General features: G+C 42.1%; 2 protein-coding genes across 3 annotated transcripts in view; one reads left to right on the forward strand and one right to left on the reverse strand.

Annotated features, from left to right (window-relative positions):
* nt5dc1 (5'-nucleotidase domain containing 1) overlaps positions 1-14,298 on the forward strand; it is a 58,657-nt gene that overhangs the window by 23,969 nt on the left and 20,390 nt on the right.
* Positions 1-14,298, reverse strand: part of lats1 (large tumor suppressor kinase 1) — a 777,671-nt gene that overhangs the window by 511 nt on the left and 762,862 nt on the right. The gene's annotated exons all lie outside the window — the stretch shown is intronic.

Below are 14,298 nucleotides of genomic sequence, written 5' to 3' on the forward strand. Positions count from 1 at the left end.
TTATATGTCGACGCTGAGGGCCACGGCCGGCCGGTGTGGAGCAGATCTGGTGAAGTTTTTCATCTAAATGATATTGTGTGTGGCGGTTGGAGTTGTTCTAGAGCTCTGCACAGTTGTCACCCTGTTTTCCTCTCTATTTAAAGCCAAATGTTCCACCCCAAATCATATGTGGCGAGGAGAGCTGTAATTACGGCACGCTTTGTTTACATCCTTATTTTCTCCTTCTGTTTACATTGAAGGATTTTTCTGCGAGAGGAGGAGGAGGATGATGAGTCATGATGCTTCTGCGTGAGCTTTATGTCATTGAAAATTAAGACTTCTTTGTTACCCACAAGGGCTTGTTTCTAATTCTGGTGAGATTGCAGTAGAGATGTGCGGGAGCCACTGGATAAGCACTGTTTTTTGGTGGAAGTAAGAAAGCTTTTAGGCAGCACGGGGGCGCAGTGGGTAGCACAATCGCCTCACAGCAAGAAGGTCGCTGGTTCGAGGCTCGGCTGGGTCAGTTGGCGTTTCTGTGTGGAGTTTGCATGTTCTCCCCGTGTTGGCGTGGGTTTCCTCCGGGTGCTCCGGTTTTCCCCACATGTGTGTGAGTGGGTGTGTATGGATGTTTCCCAGTGATGGGTTGGGCATCCGCTGCGTAAAACATATGCTGGATAAGTTGGTGGTTCATTCCACGGTGGCAACCCCAGATTAAAAAGGCACTGAGCTGAAAAGAAAATGAATGAATGAAATTTCTGAATGATTTTTTTCAATTATGAATTAATATCATTTTTGATCCTCTGAAATAGGTGTTAAACATTGAAACATGGATTAATAATTGTAGGATTTCTACTAGAGTTTTTGATGTTGTATGTGTAAACATTGCTCAGCATAAATGAGCTTCAAAATTAATATTTATAACCATTTCTCAGTGATTAAAGCCAATCATTTTGCTTCACTTAAACAAAACAGCTTTAATATACAGTTATATCCATTAAAAGAAGAGTTTGGTCACCAAAAACATCTTTAGGAATAGAAAGATAATATGTTAAATTCAATAATTTATGTTAAAATAAAGTAAATATTTCCTTAAAACATTCATTCATTCATTTTATTCCGCTTATCCAAGAGCTGGTCGTGGGGGCAGCAGTCTCAGGAGAGAACTCCAGACCTCCCTCTCCCCAGACACTTCCTCCAGCTCCTCCGGGGGGATTCTGAGGCAATCCCAGGCCAGCCGAGAGACATAGGCTGCATCCAAAATAGCGTATTTCTATACTATATAGTACGCTAAAATCAGTATGCAAGCCGAGTAGTACGTCTGACTTCATAGAATACGAACTATCCAGTGCCCACTACTTCCGGCAATATTCTGAAGTGCGCATTCGATGCATGCTACAATATTGGCGTGGGTTTCCTCCGGGTGCTCCGGTTTCCTCCACAGTCCAAACACTTTTACACTGGTGAATTGGGTAGGCTAAATTATCCATAGTGTGTGTGTGTAAATGAGTGTGTATGGGTGTTTCCCAGTGTTGCAGCTGGAAGGGCATCCGCTGTATAAAACATGCTGGATAAGTTGGCGGTTCATTCCGCGGTGGCAACCCCAGATTAATAAAGGGACTAAGCTGAAAAAATATGAATGAATGAAAGATACACATTATTTCTGAAAACAAGACAACATTTTTTTCCTTGTCTTTGATATTTGGACAAGAAACAAGACTTTAAATTAGTAATAAATTGGATATTCAGCGATAAATTAATGGAAAGACAGTTCAATCGGAGGTCAAGTCATTCTAATGAGCAGGTCTTTACTCTGACTTTTCGGTCAGTTTGCTGCACATTAACACTCATTCTTATTCTTCTTGTTAACAGGGATGATGTGCGCGTAACACTTGTTGACATGGCAACTTTCCCACTGTTTGTGTTTTGTCACGTTGTGAAACCGCGCAGCCGTGATGACATCCTTTTTATGGCTCGAGTCATTTACAGTGGAAAGATGCGAGTCTCCGCTTGGTCTGGCTTCATTAGAGAAAGAAAGAGACTGGGGAAGTCAGACAGAAATACAGCTCGGCTATAGGGCTGCTAAATACACTGTGCTGGCCATGGTTGCCATCTGTAACAGAGCAAAACAAAACAAACCGGAAAAGTAAATGCCCTGCCCTTATTGAATCATCGTCTGAACTCCACTGTCATGTACGTTTTCACTCAACTGGTACATGTATTCAGAGATGCACTAGGGATGTAAACGTGTGGGATATGCTGGCAGAGCAGTGCTAAAGGTGTTCACATGCACTCAGATTCAGACGGATGTGTTTCAGTGATCTTCATTATCAAATAGCAAAGTTTGAGAATAGAAGTTGATACTGGCTTTAGAAAGCCGTGCAGTCTAAAGGTTTAAAGAAGTGTAAATCACTGAAGTAGTTTGAAACAGGCGGCATAGATCAGTGCACATAGGTTAGCATGTTTCTAGTGTGGATTGGCATGCCTCTTGCTAGGGGGTTCTGAATGGTTGCTAAGGCATTGCTAGGGTGTTCTGAGTGCTTGCTAAGGTGTTGCTAGGTGGTTGCTATGGTGTTCTGAGTGGTTGCTAGGCAGTTGCTAGTGTTTTGACTGGTTGTTAAGGTGTTGCTAGGCGGTTGCTAAGGTGTTCTGAGTGGTTGCTTGGCGGTTGATGAGGCGTTCTGAGTGGCTTCTAGGCAGTTGCTAAGGCGTTGCGATATGGTTGCTAAGGCATTGCCTAGGTGTTGCTAGGCAGTTGCTAAGGTGCTCAAGGTCATTGCTAAGGTGTTGCTAGGTGGTTGTTAGGGTGTTCTAAGTGATTGCTAGGAGGTTGCTAAGGCGTTGCTAGGCGATTGCTAGGGGGTTGCTAAGGTTCTAGGTTGTTGTTAAAGTGTTGCTAGGGGTTGCTAGGGTGTTCTAAGTGGTTGCTAAGACGTTGCTAGGGTATTCTAGGTCATTTCTAAGGTGTTGCTAAGTGGTTGCTAAGGTGTTGCTTGGGTTTTCTGAGTGGTTGCTAGGCGGTTGCTAAGATGTTGCTTGGTGAGTGCTAAGGTGTTGCTACTTGGTTGGTAGGCGGTTGCTAGGGTGTTCTGAGTGATTGCTAGGGAGTTGCTAGGTTGTTGCTTGGCAGTTGCTAAGGCATTGTTAGGTGGTTGCTAGGCGGCTTTTATGGTATTCTAGGTCATTGCTATGGTGTTGCTAGGTGATTGCTAAGGCGTTGCTAGGTCGTTGCTGAGGTGATGCTAGGCGGTTGCTAAAGTATTGCTAGAGGTGTTGCTAGTTGGTTGCTAGGCAGTTGCTAGGGTGTTCTGAGTGATTGCTAAGGTGTTGTTATGCAGTTGCTAGTCGGTTGCTAAGGCATTGGTAGGTGGTTGCTTGGTGGTTTCTATGGTTTTCTAGGTCATTGCAGTGGTGTTGCTAGATGGTTGCTGAGGCGTTGCTAGGTGGTTGCTAAGGTGATGCTAGGCAGTTCCTAAGGTGTTTTAAGTAGTTGTAAGGCAGTTGCTAACATAAATTAGCATGGTCCTAATTTGAATTAGCATTATGCTAGCATGTTTCTAGCATAAATTACCATGTAGCTAGCTTGTTTAAAGTATGAATTAGCATGTTAGCATGAATTTATTATAAATTAGCATGTTTGCTAGCATGTTTCCAGTATGATTAATATGTTTGTTAGTATGGATTGGTATGTTGTTGTTGTTGTTAGTATGTCCAATGTAAAGTCAGTGGCAGTTTTTATAATGGCAGTCTATGGGACAGTTGCTATGGTGTTGTAAGTGGTTGCTAGGGCATGTTTTTATCAAGATAGACACATTTACCGGCCATTTTATTAGGTACACCTTACTATTGCTGGGTTCAGAACTGCCTTAATCCTTGGTGGCATGGTGACACTTAAATCCAGTCTGCTATATAATTTGTAAAAGCAGTCTAATTTACAGTGACTGCAGATTATTCTTTAACTTCTGAACTTGAATACTAATGTTGGGCCTACCTGAAAAACTACCTGCACAGTACCGTTTATTTCACCGTGTCTTGTTGCAGTGTTTATTTGGGTTCAGGTTATTACTGCGTGTTCTGTTTGGTGATGTTTGCCCTTGGTTGTATTTAGGCTAGTAGATTTTGCTTTGGCATGGAGAAATGTGAAACCTTTTCTTTTGCTTTTACTTAAGAGCATTAGAAGTTTACAACCTTACACGACCCCGCCCAAATACTAAATACAAATCCAAAGGGTAGTGAATGCCATCATCATGCGTTTTCATGGCAGAAGAGAAGTGGCCAAGCGTCAGGGTCCTGGAGTTCACTATAATGGTAATTGGCTCTGGGTGGGAACATACACAGCATTACAGTTAATGTAAATACTGCCTGATGTTGTTTTTCTCTTTAGCACTGGCTTTGAGATAAGTATGCCAGCTTTGTTATTCTTCGATTAAACAAAGTCTGGGCACCCAGTGTTTAAAGTCAGGGTAAAGCAGGAACAAAGTCATGTTTGGCAGTATTTGTTTGTGGGAGGGTGAGGCGATTCCATCAAATTAAACCCAGTTCAAGTGTGTTTATATATTGGTAGAAGCTCAATATTCCTGTCTCATGCAATAACTGGGCCTTGACACTGGGCGCAGCATTCAAAGCAGTCCTGATCTAATCCCTTAACAAATAACACAGATAAATTGACCCAAATGAAGTGTTTTAGGAACACCTTGTAGCTTTCATGAGGGCAGTGATTATAAAATGGGTCCAAATTGGGTGGAAATCTGCTACCAGGATCAGCAGAGACGTGTCTATTGTTTGAAGAGTGGATGCAGACTAGTGTTGCCGAGTCTGCGGGTTCTCCAGCGGAACTGGGCTACTTTTGACCTGTGTCTGTGGGTTGTTTTTTTCAGTGGGTTAAAGTTATGCAAAGCTTACTCTTATAAGGGGTATAAAGACAGTTGTGTGGCAACGATCTGTGAATATAACCAGCTTCCAAAATTATGAGTTCACAGTTAAAAAGTGTTTACAACTGGTTTTTAGACAACAAACTTTCTTTACACATGGGTAAAACAGAGGCTATTTTATTTGCTTCCAGAGTGAAATTAAAAAAAGATGATAATTTGGTAGTTAAGATTAATGATTGGAAAATTCAGTCAAAAAATGTGATAAACTATTTGGGTTGCTTAATAGATAATAAATTATCAGGAGATGCTATGGCAAAAAAAGTTATTACGAAGATTTGTGGAAAAATTAGGTTTTTAGCAAGGCAATCTGATCTTTTGGATGTTCATTCTTTACAATTGTTGGCAGGAGCTTTAATTCAACCCCATTTTGATTATGCTACGTCATTTTGGTACAGTAGCTGCTCACAAAATTTGAAGGAGAAATTGCAAAAGGCACAAAATAAATTAGTACGAATAATTTTAAAAATGCATCCTAGAGCACATTTGCACAAAGAGTCTTTTAATAAATTAGGTATGTTAACTGTTAGTAATAGAGTGTGTTTTTTAAAACTGGGAATGGTACGTAAAATGTTTAATAATGTGGTTCCTAGCTATTTGATGAACTATTTTCAAATGGTGAGGCAACAGCATTCATACAGTACTAGGAGTTGGGATTTTAATATTTGTTTATTTAAATTTAGAAGTTTAGTGGGGAAAAATATGTTTTTATATACAAGTGCAATCATGTGGAACAAACTACCAAAAGCAATCAAGGAAATAAAAGATTTAAGGTTGTTCAAAAAAGCTATTAAAAGATGGTTGTTTGATGAGGATAATTAGTTTTGCATGGTGGATGAGGATTTTTTAAATTATGTTACTTGAGTGTGAATAGGTTGGCGGCTGGAGGAACATTGTGCTGGATAGGTTGGCTGTTTGTACCGCTGTGGCGACTGTTTGTTTTATTCTTCATTAGTATTATGAAGCCATACATTGTTTTAATTTAACAGAGGACCACAATGGAAATAAGCCCAGGGCTTTATTGTGTTTTTATCCTCGACAGTTTTTTTTAACAAAGTGTATGGAATACTTTTTTTACAGTTTGTCTAAAATCTGTCAAATAAAATTCAATTCAATTCAATTCCAATAGGAAAGATGCATTAATTCTGAATAAAGTCTGCAGAAACACTTTGATTGACATTCTCCCTTTGTACGTGTCATCAGAGGGGGAAAGCCCCGCCCACTAGCCACCATCTCTCTGAAGTTGTTGCTAGGTGGTTGCTAAGGTGTTGTAGGTCGTTGCTAGGTCATTGCTAAGGTGTTGCTAAGTGGTTGCTAGGGTGTTCTGATTAGTTGCTAGGCAGTTGCTAGGCAGTTGCTATGGCGTTGCTAGGTGGTTGCTAAGGTGTTGCTAGGTGGTTGCTAGGGTGTTCTGAGTGGTTGCTAAGACATTGCTAGGTGGTTGGTAAAACGTTGCTCGGTGGTTGCTAAGGTGTTGCTAGGTCGTAGCTAAGGCATTGCTTGGTGGTTACTAGATGGTTGCTAGGGTGTTCTGAGTGGTTGCTAGGCGATTGCTAATGTGTTGCTAGGCGGTTGCAATAGTGTTGCTAGGTGGTTGCTAAGGTGTTGCTAGGTCATTGCTAAGGAATTGCTAGGTGGTTGCTAAGGTGTTGCTAGGTGGTTGCTAGATGATTTTTAGGGTGTTCTGAGTGGTTGCTAGGCAGTTGCTAAGGTGTTGCAAGGGTGTTTGCTAAGTGGCTGCTAAGGTGTTGCTAGGTGGTTGCTAAGGCGTTGCTAGGTGGTTGGTAAGGTGTTGCTAAGCAGTTGGTATGGTATTTTAGGTTGTTGCTATGGTGTTGTTAGGTGGTTGCTAGTGGGTGTTCTAAATGGTTGCTAAGGTGTTGCTAGGCTGTTGCTAGAGGTTGCTAATGTATTCTGAGTTGTTGCGAGGAAGTTGCTAACATAAATTAGCATGGTTATGAAATAACATTATGCTAGCATGTTTCTAGCATAACTTAGCATGTTGTTAGCCTGAATTAGCATGTTGCTAGCATGTTTGCAGCATGTTAGCATGAATTTAATATGAATTAGCATGTTTGCTAGTATGTTTCCAGAATGTATTGGTATATTGTTAGTACGGATTTGTTTGTTGTTAGCATGTCCAATGTAAAGTCAATGGCAGTTTTTTATAATGGAAGTCTACGGGACAGTTGCTAGGGTGCCATAAGTGGTTGCTAGGGTGTGGCTAGTAAGTTAAAAGGTCATCAGTGATTGGCAGATTGGTAGTCTGAGTTAAATGAGCTTAACCTTAAGTCTGTATGACAGTCTGGCGCAAAGTTACGAGGTCACAAAGTTTGGTCCAATGTTAAGTCAATGGGACTTTTCCGAATGCTCCGGGTCAGTTTCGGGAAAACTGTAAGTGGGATCAGTTGGAAAAGATATAGCAACTTAATTCAGTATAGTTTGGAGGTTTGGAGTAAGTCTGGTGGTTGTAGAATGAACGATCTAGGAGGAGATGCGTTCTTAAAACAGTCTCAGAGGAAGAAGAAGTTTCTGTAGTATAACAGCATGTCGGCTTTCTCAAGCAGCCATAATACATTTATTATTAAAGTTAGGAATATGCTTACCTGGTTGTCGACACACGGTAGCCGACCATTATTCATATCATAATAAAAGGGCTGATACTGTTAACATAAATATGATCAAAGTGTTTTGTCTACCTGTACCTTTTTAATGAGTGTGTTTTGCACATTCATAATTAACCACACTCAATTGATGCTAATTTGCAGGTAGCTCTGTATTGCAACGGTTCTGGTTTCAACATGTAGTATGTCTGGTATTCACTATTCAAGACTCCTGTTCTCTGTTCCTCAACACAAACCAGACCCGGGTGCTCTGTTGGCACCTCAGGAGTCATGGTTGTCTTCCTGTATACAAATGACTTGCATTCCTCCATCAAAATAAACACGTGTTTTAAATGGCACGCACAATTAATCTCAGCCTTCTTGAGCTCTTGTGTCGAATGTAGCTGACACCGCAGCACCTTTATTTTCTAGTCTGTCGGAAAAGCCTGCGTCAAACTGTCCTGTTTGACATCAAACCTGGAGTGAAGGGAAACAAACAAAGAAGCAGTGTCTGGAGATTTGTTCGTCCACTCTTTCCGACGTTGTGTCTACAAATGATACAAGCTGTTCTAGCCAGTAATTCATTCTGCACTGATTACAAGTCTGTTGCATGTCTGGCATATTTAAAGGGCTCTTGCTTCTTGTGATATGAAGAAGAAATCGCAGTGCAACAGGTGTAGACTAGGCTTATATATCCAATATATCAACTTACCTATCGGCACTGTGATTTTAAAAACATCCATTCCCCTGTAATATTTGAGCATGTTCTTAAACACAGATATTTCAAATTGAACACGAAAGTGCAAACATATACACTCACTGGCCACTTTATTAGGCACAACTTACTAGTACCGGGTTGGACCCCCTATTGCCTTCAGAACTGCCTTAATCATTAGTGAATGTGCTGGAAATATTCCTGAGATTTTGCTCCATATTGTCATGATAGCATCACACAGTTGCTGCAGATTTGTCAGCTGCACATCCATGATGCCAATCTCCCATTCCACCACATCCCAAATCTGCTCTATTGGATTGAGATCTGGTGACTGTGGAGGCCATTTGAGTACAGTGAACTCATCGTCACGTTCACCAGTCTGAGATGGTTGAGCTTTATGACATGGTGCGTCCCTTTAGGACGTGTTGTGTGTTCAGAGATGCTCTTCTGCAGAGCTCGGTTGTAACGAGTGCTTATTTGAGTTACTGTTGCCTTTCTATCAGCTGGAACCAGTCTGGCCATTCTCCTCTGACCATCAACAAGGCATTTGCGCCCACAGAACTGCCGCTCACTGGATATTCCCTCTTTGTCAGAGCATTCTCTGTAAACACTAGAGATGGTTGTGCGTGAAAATCCCAGTAGATCAGCAGTTTCTGAAATACTCAGAGCAGTCTGGCAGCAACAACCATGCCATGTTCAAAGTCAGGTAAATCCCCTTTCTTCCCCATTCTGATGCTCACTTTGAACTGCAGCAGATCATCATGACCATGTCTACAAGCCTAAATGGAGTGAGCTGCTGCCATGTGATTGGCTGATTAGAGATTTCCCTTCAGGTGTACAGGTGTACCTAATAAAGTGGCCGGTGGGTATAGTTTTAATGGCAATTAAAAAATATTGAAAATGCTTTAAAAAAAAAATTGACCTGTCAAATTCACCTTCGATGAGATAAACTTGTCGGGAAATAAATCAGAGGATATTGAATGTAAATGATTAGAAAAAGAGGTAACATAGAGGTCATGCTTTATAACCACATCTCCTTGACTATTCTTTCTCTGGAAAGCTCTACGTTGTCTTTGGTTTCCTGTGTGTGCATAAGCTATTCTTCCTCAAATAAGCCAAGAAGAACTATTCATTGTATGGGAAGGACAATTAAAAACTCAGTGGATGGGAAACAGTAAGAGAAGAATGAATGGCCAAAGTAGGGCGTTGGGTTTAAGGATAGGATTTGGTTAAGATTTAAGAGCCTCAGACGCCAGATCCAAAGTAAGTCTTCCCTTAACTCGTCCCCTGAGGCTGCGGAAAACTGTGGACATCACAGATCTGTCATTACAGAAACCCCAACCAAGCTTGCAGATCTCTGATAGGGAAAGAAAGGGACTTCTGTGCCTAGCTCAGAGACACTGTGAAAAAATGCTGTACATTAATAATTAAATATATATATATATATATATATATATATATATATATATATATATATATATATATATATATATATATATATAATTAAAGGAATACTTCACCCAAAACTGAATATTCTGTCATCACTAGCTCAAGACATGTCAATGTATATCAGGAGAGGATTATACCCAAAAGTCTCAGAGCTTCGCACAGATTCCAAAACCATTTTCAATGTATGTTCAAGAGTATTTAAACACAGATATTTTACAAATATTGTGCATTTGTTTAATACAGTGGATAATTTATCCAGAAATGAAAACAACAGCAGGTGCAGACATTCAGTCAGAAGCTGTAATGAGTTTCTAATTTAATCTGTGAACTTACACTACCTGACTAAAGTCTTGTCGTCTATCCAAGTTTTAGGAGCAACAAGTAATAAGTTGACTTCTAGTTGATCGTTTGGTATCAGAAGTGTCTTATATAAGAGGCAAAAGCCTGTAGATTTTGCTTATTTGACCACAATATTAAATCTTAATGACTCAAATCACTGATTAATAAAGTCGTCTGGAATGGCAAAGAAAGCCTTCAGAGTTCATCAAGAGTCTTTGTGTTCATCTTCAACACCTCCTCCTTCATCAGCTCAATAATGTTGATGTCTGGTGACTGGGCTGGTCAATCCTGGAGCACTCTCTGCTTTCAGGATCTTTGATGTGGAGGCTGAAGTATGAGCAGGAGCGCTATCCTGCTGGAGAATTGTCCCTCTCCTGTGGTTTGTAATGTAATGGGCAGCACAGATGTCTTGATCCCTCAGGCTGTTGATGTTGATCATCCACTCTGCAGATCTCTCCATACTGAATGAACCCCAAACCATGATGTCTCCTTCACCAAACTTGACTGATTTCTGTGTGAATCTTGGTCCATGCTGGTTCCAGTAGGTCTTCTGCAGTATTGGTGATGATTGGGATGCAGATCAGCAGATGATCCAGCAGAGAAATCCACCTTCTGACACTCTTACACATCATCAGCTAGAGGACCAGTTATTGTCTGCTGCTCTTACCGCTGAGATCCACAACAGTCTTCTGGTAGTTGTCTTCAGGTAGTGTACATGCAACACGAAATTTGGATTAATCTATCTGGCTGACACACGATCCCCCCCAAAAAATGCGGTATTAAAGATAAAGCCGAAGTGAGTTTCCTTCACAGGGTGGCAGGGAGCACCCTTACAGATAGAGTGAGGAGCTCTGACACCCGGAAGGAGCTCGGAGTAGGGCCGCTACTCCTCCAAATCGAGAGAAGTCAGCTGAGGTGGTTCAGACATCTGTTTCGGATACCTCCTGGATGCCTACCTAGGGAGGTGTTCCAGGCATGTCCCACCTGGAGGAGGCCTCAGGGAAGAACCAGGACACGCTGGAGGGACTATGTCTCTCTGCTGGCCTGGGGATCCCCCTGGAGGAGCTGGAGGAAGTGTCTGGGGAGAGGGAAGTCTAGGGTTCTCTCCTATAACTGCTGCCCACTTGACCCGGCCCCGGAAAAGTGGTTGAAAATGAATGAATGAGATCGTACAAAAAGAATTTAGTTGTAATCATTTTATCCCTACATGACACATTCAGTAACCTGTGTGCTGCGTTCCTCATGGCAGCCATAAACAGCAGCAGCAGGGCTTCATTTGTACAGGAACAAGCCGGACCGACACCACATCTGATCTGGCACCTCATTTTATCAATGTCCCTACTTGCATGCACCCCCCTCTTCACTTTCTTCCGTGACTCGACATAACTCACAAAATGCGGAAAAGTGTAACAGTCGATATGGCGAATGAAGCCCCGCCTTCTCAAGTGCACGACCCAATCAGCGATTGCTATAGGCTGACGATTCTCGGGGGAGGAGCCCAGACCAAACGAGTTTCTGCAGATTTTGTGTAATTCGAACGTTTAGGAATGAAACCAAAGAGACAGATGTTAATTATTTTATTGGTGATTGCTAATATAAGGTTTAATCTTAAGCTTGGCGAGCAATTGAAATGAAGAGGACTTTAAATCTCGAATCTCTTTCCACATTTAACACTCTCACCACTACACAGCTGGAAGCAGCTGTTTCCCTTGCCCATTTTCAAATTAAAAGTGTGAAAAAACCCTGCTGAAACAGGAGGGGTCACTTAACACGTTCTAACTGCTTGCCAGGGTGCAAACAAGCGTGCAGCCAGGAGAAATCCCAAGTCAAATAGGGTCACTGCATCCTCCGGCAGAATCCTCCATGCACCACTCAGATAGCACAGCCTGTGCAGAAACACAACCTACGGCCTTCCAGCTCTCATAAATACTGGCCGGCTGCTGTAAAAATACAAATAGCTTTTATTTTGTTAGAGATGAATAGCGTGGCTCCCTGGGCGTGTGTACTCTTCGGGTCGACATGGTCAGTATCTCTTTGATTCAATTCTTTATGAGGAGGTAGCTGAGCTCTCTCCTCCCATAAACTGTGGTGTGAGCACGTCTAAATGCAGCGGCAGCGCTTTTTTCATCATCTTGCATTTAGCCTTTGAAGTATTTGAGGATCTAATTCAAGTTTGTGACAGATGCCCGGCACTTCCACTGCCAACCCTGCGCAGCACTAACACGTAGTAAAGTAAGTTTACACATAATAAAGTGTAGAACAATGACTTTTTTCATTTTATATTTGAGTTTATCATTCATTTTTGCTTTCAACTGATACATTTTTGTGTTTAATGCTAATAGAACACTGATTATATTTGCATTTAATTATCCGTTCAGTCATTTGTTGTTGCAGACTAAGGAAGTAATGAACCGCTGGCGCGCAAAACTAAATGTTGCATGTTGAGTGTACTTGAAGTTAGCATTTGAAATAGTTTATTTTTGATAAGTAAAGGGACTGAGCTGTAGGAAAATGAATGAATGCTGCAGTAGCAGAGGGCACAGCTTTCTGGATTCTGTGAACTGGATGTGGTGTGTTTTTGAGAGAGTATGCTCTGATATTATTTATAGCACCTTTAAGTGCTCTTAAATGGTGTAAGGGCAGGACAAATGCTCAAATATGCTGTGTTTTATTTACAGCACATACCTGTATTGCACAATAAAGCACATTTAAGGAGTCATGAAAACTCTTATTTCAGCATCAGTTCAATTCGGAAAGTCCAGTCGGCATGGAAAGGTTTTTAATGTATGGGGTCGAGGGGGATAAAGGCACAACGATGACTCCGTTTTAGTTGGTTTTAGATGCATAATATTGTACAGTTCATCACTGCACACATCAAAACAAACAAACAGCAAATGCTGCACATATTATGGTCGGAGTTAACATTATTCATTCATTCATTCATTTTCTTTCAGCTTAGTCCCATTGTTAGTCAGGGATCGCCAGTGGCACTAATTAATGCCGCTTATTTATTTATTTATTTTTACATAATTTAAATGGACTCCTCCCTGAACCGCCACCTTATCGTGGTGGAGGGGTTTGATCGTCGGGCACAGAAACTGGCTCTTGACAGATTGACAGGCGGATCGGTGTAGCGACAGCAGTAATGCGATCGATGTACCGGTCCGTTGGGGTGAAGAAGGAGCTGAGCCGAAAGGCAAAGCTCTCGATTTACCGGTCAATCTACATTCCTACTCTCACCTATGGTCATGAGCTTTGGGTCATGACCGAAAGGACAAGATCTCGGATACAAGCGGCCAAAATGAGTTTCCTTCGAAGGGTGGCAGGGCGCACTCTTATGGATAGGGTGAGGAGCTCTGACACTTGGGAGGAGCTCGGAGTAGAGTCGCTGCTCCTCCACATCGAGAGAAGTCAGCTGAGGTGGCTCGGGCATCTGTTTCAGATGCCTCCTTGACACCTACCTAGGGTGGTGTTCCTGGTATGTCCCACCAGGAAGCGGCCTCGGGGAAGACCCAGGACACGCTGGAGGGACTATATCTCTCGGCTGGCCTGGGAACGCCTCTCGATCCCCCCGGAGGAGCTGGAGGAAGTGTCTGGGGATAGTGAAGTCTGGGGTTCTCTCCTAAGACAGCTGCCCCCGCGACCCAGCCCCGGAAAGGGGGCAGAAGATGAATGAATGAATGAATTTAAATTGATTATAAAACAGTATACATTACAAAATATTGACAAAGCAAGAAAGAATGAGAATAAATAAAGGTGTGCGATTGTGTGTTTTAAAGTGGGTAAGAAAATCTGTTGGCTTTAGTTTTTTCCGCGCTACAAATGACAATTCAGAGAGCTATTGTTTAAAACAAGGTTCAAAACTCGTAAACTCTCTTTAAAACAGCTAAACTTAATTGAGACATTTCCCAAAAAGCCTAAAACTAATAAGAGAAATATTGTTTTCCCACACCGGGTCAAGACTGCAGTCTCATCAGCACCTGAGCCGGGGGAATTCCCTGTCCAGCCTATGGCTGTGCAGCCTCCTTGCATGGAACTGCTTACATTCAAGGTGTTTTAAACAATTTTATCAGACATTCATTCATTCATTTTCTGCTGCTTTTCCGGGGCCGAGTCGCGGGGGCAGCAGTCTTAGGAGAGACCCCCAGACTTCCCTCTTCCCAGACACTTCCTCCAGTTCCTCTAGGGGGATCCCATGGCGTTCCCAGGCCAGCCAAGAGACATAGTCCCTCCAGCGTGTCGTGGGTCTTCTCCGAGGCCTCCTCCCGGTGGGACATGCCTGGAACAC

Source organism: Danio rerio, chromosome 20 (assembly GCF_052040795.2).
Source record: "Danio rerio strain M-AB ecotype USA chromosome 20, GRCz13ab, whole genome shotgun sequence".
In the NCBI taxonomy this organism is placed as follows: domain Eukaryota; kingdom Metazoa; phylum Chordata; class Actinopteri; order Cypriniformes; family Danionidae; genus Danio; species Danio rerio.